A 5,931-nucleotide genomic window follows, 5' to 3' on the forward strand; every position below is an offset into this window, starting at 1 on the left:
ATTTCGGCGGTCAGGTATCCGACCTCCCTAAGCTTCGCAATGTCGTCCTCTTGGATCGAGGAGGCCACCCACCGGCCTTGAGGGATGGATCTGGACATATTGGAGGATCTGGGGTGTTGAAGCTTGGGTTTAGAGTGTTAGAACTCGAGGTGCGAGAAGGCGCGAGGAAGGTAGAAAAGAGGCATAGGCCTCGACCCCTTTATAAAGAGGGTGAATATCAAGAGTCCTCGGTGTGACCGTTTGAGGCTTATCTAAAAACACATGGAGTTATACCAACGGCCGTCATGGGGTCACGCACGCCCATATTAATGGAAAATCCGTTAATAAGGGGAACATGATCTCTGCCTCGACGGGACGTGCCAATAAAACCGCCTCGTAACACGAGTCGTTGTGTGGTAAGAAACGCCGGTTCGCGTTGGACGAGGCCACGAGGCACGGGCACGATGCACGAAGATTGCCAGCAGATCAGATTTATGCCATGTGATGATCATCTTGCAGATCCAGACATGGTCTGCGTGTTCAATGATTACTTTGGAGTATTCGGAGAAGGAACCTGCCTTGCAATGCCGAAGACAATACTGTGCGCCGGACTCATCGTAATTGAAGCCTGGTTCAGGGGCTACTGAGGGAGTCCTGGATTAGGGGGTATCCGGACAGCCAGACTGTGTACAACGTCCGGACTATTGAAGCATGAAGATACAAGACTCAAGACTTCGGCCTGTGTCCGGATGGGACTCTCCTTGGCGTGGAAGGCAAGCTTGGCGATCCGGATATTGTGTTTCCTTTCTTGTAACCGACTCCATGTAAACCCTAGCCCTCTACGATGTCTATATAAACCAGAGAGGTTGGTCCTTAGAAGGCCGATCACAATTACAATCATACAATCATAGGCTAGCTCTTAGGGTTTAGCCTGTACGATCTTGTGGTAGATCTACTCTTGTACTACTCATATCATAAATATTAATCAAGCAGGAAGTAGGGTTTTACCTCCATCGAGAGGGCCCGAACCTGGATAAACATCTGTGTCCCTTGCTTCTTGTTACCATCAGCCTTGATGCACAGATCGGGACCCCCTACCCGAGAGCCGCCGGTTTTGACACCGACAACGAGATCGACAATGGATCCTCATCCGGTGCAGTGGATGAGGGACGGCGAGCTATTGCGGTGGACGACGTAGTCAGGGAAGAGTCTCCGGCTGGGCGGCGGTCGGGAGGCCGACGGAGGAGCGTGGGGTTTCGCGGGTTTTGGCGGCCTCGGTGTACGAATGGCGGGCGAAGGGGGAGGGGGAGCCAAACTTAGGGACGCGCTTGTCCAAAATGTAGGGTTTGTTACCAGCGTACCCCCACCGGTTTTGACACCGCAATGTGGAGCTTCATTTTCGCCTGAGGGGTAGAAGGGGGATTTCGCATGTCTGGGCTGCGGGAGCGATTTCGGATGAGGAGGGAGTTCTTGCACGCGTCCAAATTTCGGGATAACAAGACGCGGCGCGGGTTGAAGAAGCGGGAGTTTCAAAGCAGGTGAGACAAAAGATACTCGAGCTTGAAAATTTCGGGATAACAAGGTGTGGATTCCTTGTTCGGCAGAACAAACTTAACGTGTAAGAAAAGAATTCATACAAGACACAAGAGAGTCATGTCCCCTTTTACTATATTGCTATAGATGCCATTGAAAAAACTACAAGAAAAATGTAAAAAAATCGGGAGAACAAGATTACCCTGCATAGTACCAAATCGATTCGCACTTCCCTCAACAACAACAAAAAACAAATCAATTCCCACCAAAGAAAGAGTAATGTCCCTTTTTATATGATTACAGATGCCATGATCTCAAATTTGAATTTTTGAATCCACGTTATGTTGAATTCGAATATATCGTTAGGTGACCTTGCGTTTTATAATTGATGTAGTCGTACATTTTGATCTTCCATCATATATGAACATTTTACTCCACCATGTGAACATATATATTGTCGTCTACCATATGGACTAAATTTGAATCAATTTTCCTTATTTGAATACGATTGTTGTCAAGTTATACAATAATTTAAATATTATCTTGATAACAAAAAGACATGCATATAGAAGTAATCATATTTCACTATGAACTACATGTACCATACGCTCTCCAATTCAAATATTTGTATCCATTTTATGTTGAATTCAAATCATAGTACATTATTGGTCTAGGTAGCGAGATGTTCCGGATAATCTAAACCCTGTTTTCATATGTATAATTTTTGGCTGAATTGGGACAAGTTTTGGTATAAGCCTCATGCAAAACCGAAGATTCTCTCAACAAGCCTTGTGGTTCTGAGAGGGAACGTGTCACCTTTGTGTGCGAAACGATATACGCTGCCTCCCCCCTGATTTTATTTACAGAGGCAACATAGAACTATATGAGTGCCCTGTTAAATTTTGGAATTATTTCGGGTTCATTTGGCCTTTTAATACATTAATTGAGTTTCTGGACTTTTAATGTGCATAACCTAAATATGAATTGCATGCACATGCTCCGGTGCACCAAAGTGGGTTGAAAAATCACATGTGTGTCCTTGGTTGAATTTCTAGGTCCCATGGAAGAAATGAGAATGAAATTCAAACATCTGGGCGTCATGACTCGGCCGAGAACATCGAGAAACTTAGATTTTAAATTCATGTAAATCCAACACCCGGCTGGAAATCATGAAACTTGGCATGGTGTCATGTCATCGCACTAACATGTTGTGGTAAAAAATTGGGCCGATTTGGAAGCTCGTGGTTCTAAGAGGGAACGTGCCACCATTGAGTGTGAAATGATATACGCTGCCCCCCCCCCTTGAGTTTCTTAACAAAGGCAACATAAAACTACATTAGTGCCGTATTAAATTTTGGAATTATTCCAGGTTCGTTTGTCCTTTTTATACATTAATTGAGTTTCTGGTCATTTAATGTGCATAAGTCAAATTTGAACTACAAGCACATGCTCTCGTGCACCAAAGTTGGTTGAAAATCACATTTGTGTCCTCGGGTGAATTTCTAGGTCCCATGCAAGAAATGAGAATAAAATTAAAACATCTGGGCATCGTGGCTCGGCCGAGAACATTGAGACACTTGGTTTTAAAATTCTTGTAAATACAAAACACGTCTGAAAATCAAGAAACTTGGCATGGATGTCATGTCATGGTACTACCATGTTGTGGTAAAAAAATTAGCCGAATAGGAACAGATTTTTGTATAACCTTCTTGCAAATCGAAGCTTCTCTCAAGAAGCCTCGTGGTTCTGAGAGGGAACGTGCCACCTTTGAGTGCGAAACGATATACGTTGTCCCCCTTGAGTTTATTTACAAAGGCAACATAGAACTACATGAGTGACCTATTAAATGTTGGAATTATTCTGGCTTCGTTTGGCCTTATTTACACATTAATTGAGTTTTTGGTCATTTAATGTGCATAATTCAAATTTGAACTACAAGCACATGCTCCCGTGCACCAAAGTTGGTTGAAAAATCACAATTTTGTCCTCGGGTGAATTTCTACTCCCTCCTTCCATCTATATAGGTCCTAATGCGTTTTTCAAGGCTAACTTTGACCAAACGTTAGAGCAATAATATATGACATGCAACTTACACAAAGCATACCTTCAAATTTGTATGTCAAAGGAGCTTCCAATAATATAATTTTCATAGTATACATCTCATGTGCTATTAATCTTGTCAACAGTCAAAGGATGTCTTGAAAAACACATTAGGCCCTATATAGATGGAAGGAGGAGTAGGTCCCATGCAAAAAATGAGAATAAAATTCAAACATCTGGGCATCATGGCTCGGTCGAGAACATTGAGAAACTTGGTTTTAAAATCATGAAACTTGGCATGGTGTCATGTCATGGTAGTACCATGCCGTGGTAAAAAAAATTGGCCGAATAGGAACAAATTTTGGTATAAGCTTCTTGCAAATCGGAGCTTCTCTCAAGAAGGCTCGTGGTTCTGGGAGGGAACGTGTCACCTTTGTGTGCATAATTCAAATTTGAAATACAAGCACATGTTCCAGTGCACCAAAGTTGGTTGAAAAATCACATGTGTGTCCTCGGGTAAATTTCTAGGTTCCATGCAAGAAATGGGAATGAAATTCAAAATTCTGGGCGTCGTGGCTGGGTTGGAAACATTGAGAAACTTAGTTTTTTAATTCCTGTAAATCCAAAACACGCATGAAAATAATGAAACTTGGCTTGGTGCCATGACATGGCACCAACATGCTGTGGTAAATTTGCAGTCCGCTTTGCGAAGGCACACACATTAACAATCAACAAAGTCATTTGGGAACAAGTGCTGTCACGTTACAATCGGAAACACAAGTATTATTGAAACCGTGGGCGTTCTACTTACTAGTACCATTTACGTGCCGCCACGCGTCCCTATTTTTTATTAGCTAGGAGGCACCATGCAGGGTAGCTATTTGAGTACAAGAGGCGTGCGATCAGACCCCTGCGCGTGCTTATCGGGAGGTGAGCCCTTTGACCTCCATCTGCCGTCCACCTCTCTCCCAAGGTCTCAGTTAATGGCGCCCAAGCCTTTGTTTAATGGCGTGGCTATGTCTCACTCGACTGAGATTTAAGAGAGAAAAAAGAAAATCTGAAAGCACGGATCTTGATGTAAGATCCGACGGACCTATATAGCATCTACTGCGACTTATAGCAAGACTGATGAATATATAAGGACGATTAATTTTTTTTGATCAAAGAAGGGCTTGCCCCTTCCGATTTTCATTACTGAAAACCACAACAATTCACAAGAAGTTCAGCACAACTCCAGCCTAACACGAAGGACTAAAAGCTACCAGATTGAAATCGCAACATCCCAAGAGACCAACAAAGGCCAAACATCCGCGCTAGAACCCAACATTTCACAACCGACGACACAATCCACATCCTAAACCGATTATTACATCAAAAGAAACCAGGAAACTGAAGGAATCCCAGCAACAACTAGAAGAACAGCAACGCCAGGGTCGCCACAGCAAGAGTTTTCTTCATTCCAGCCTCGCAACATTGATCTTCCACAGAAAGATAAGGACGATTAATTGTCTTACATAATTAGAAAGATAATTAAAAAAGCCACATGCGGCTACGCCCGAAATACACATGGGCAAAAGAAGAAGGAAGACAAGGATCTGGCTCGTTGATCTCTACTTTCTTGATGCGTTGCTGTAGGGCGCGGGAACTAGTCTCCGCGGCGAGCAGCGATGAGCTCTTTCGTGTCCTCAAGACGCTGCTTGAGAACATCCATGGATTCCTCCACCAGCCTTTGGCACTCATTGCGGAGCATGTCATTCTCGTCCATAAGTTTCTTGACGATGACGTCGGTCCTCTTCAACAAGGCACTGGTTTCCTCCTGTTGGTCTGCACTTCGGACAATCTTCTCCCTTAGCAGGCCGCACTCGGCCCGGAGCCTCTCATTGCCCTCCCTTAGTTGCCAGATGACGCCGGTAGCCTGTTCAAATGAGGCTTTCACGTCGTCCTGCAACCTCGCCCAGCCGGAGATCTGATCCACCTGGCGATGGACAATCACATGCATGCGCCTGTAATAGTCGTCGCCTGCCCACGAGAAATTCTCCCAGGCCGCCGCGGCGTGGCGGGACATCTCCGCTGCATTCGTGGCGCGGAGGGACATCTCTGCTGCTTCCACGGCGCGACCGGACCAGTCTGCTGCATCAACAGCGTGGCAGGACCACCGTGCTACTTCAGCGGCGCGGCGGGACCTCTGTGCTGCTACTTCTGCACGGTGGGACATGTCGGCTGCTCTCGCAGCGAGGCGGGACATCTCTCGTGCTTCGGCTTCCATGCTTGCCTCTCCCTGGTGGCAATCTCTCGACCCAGAACTCACGCTGGCCATGGCAGACGCAAGGGAAGGATGCTGAATGACTTGTTTGTTTTTGTGGATGAGGAGTTGAGGAG

The sequence above is a fragment of the Triticum aestivum genome, chromosome 3B, assembly GCF_018294505.1.
Source record: "Triticum aestivum cultivar Chinese Spring chromosome 3B, IWGSC CS RefSeq v2.1, whole genome shotgun sequence".
Classification (NCBI taxonomy): domain Eukaryota; kingdom Viridiplantae; phylum Streptophyta; class Magnoliopsida; order Poales; family Poaceae; genus Triticum; species Triticum aestivum.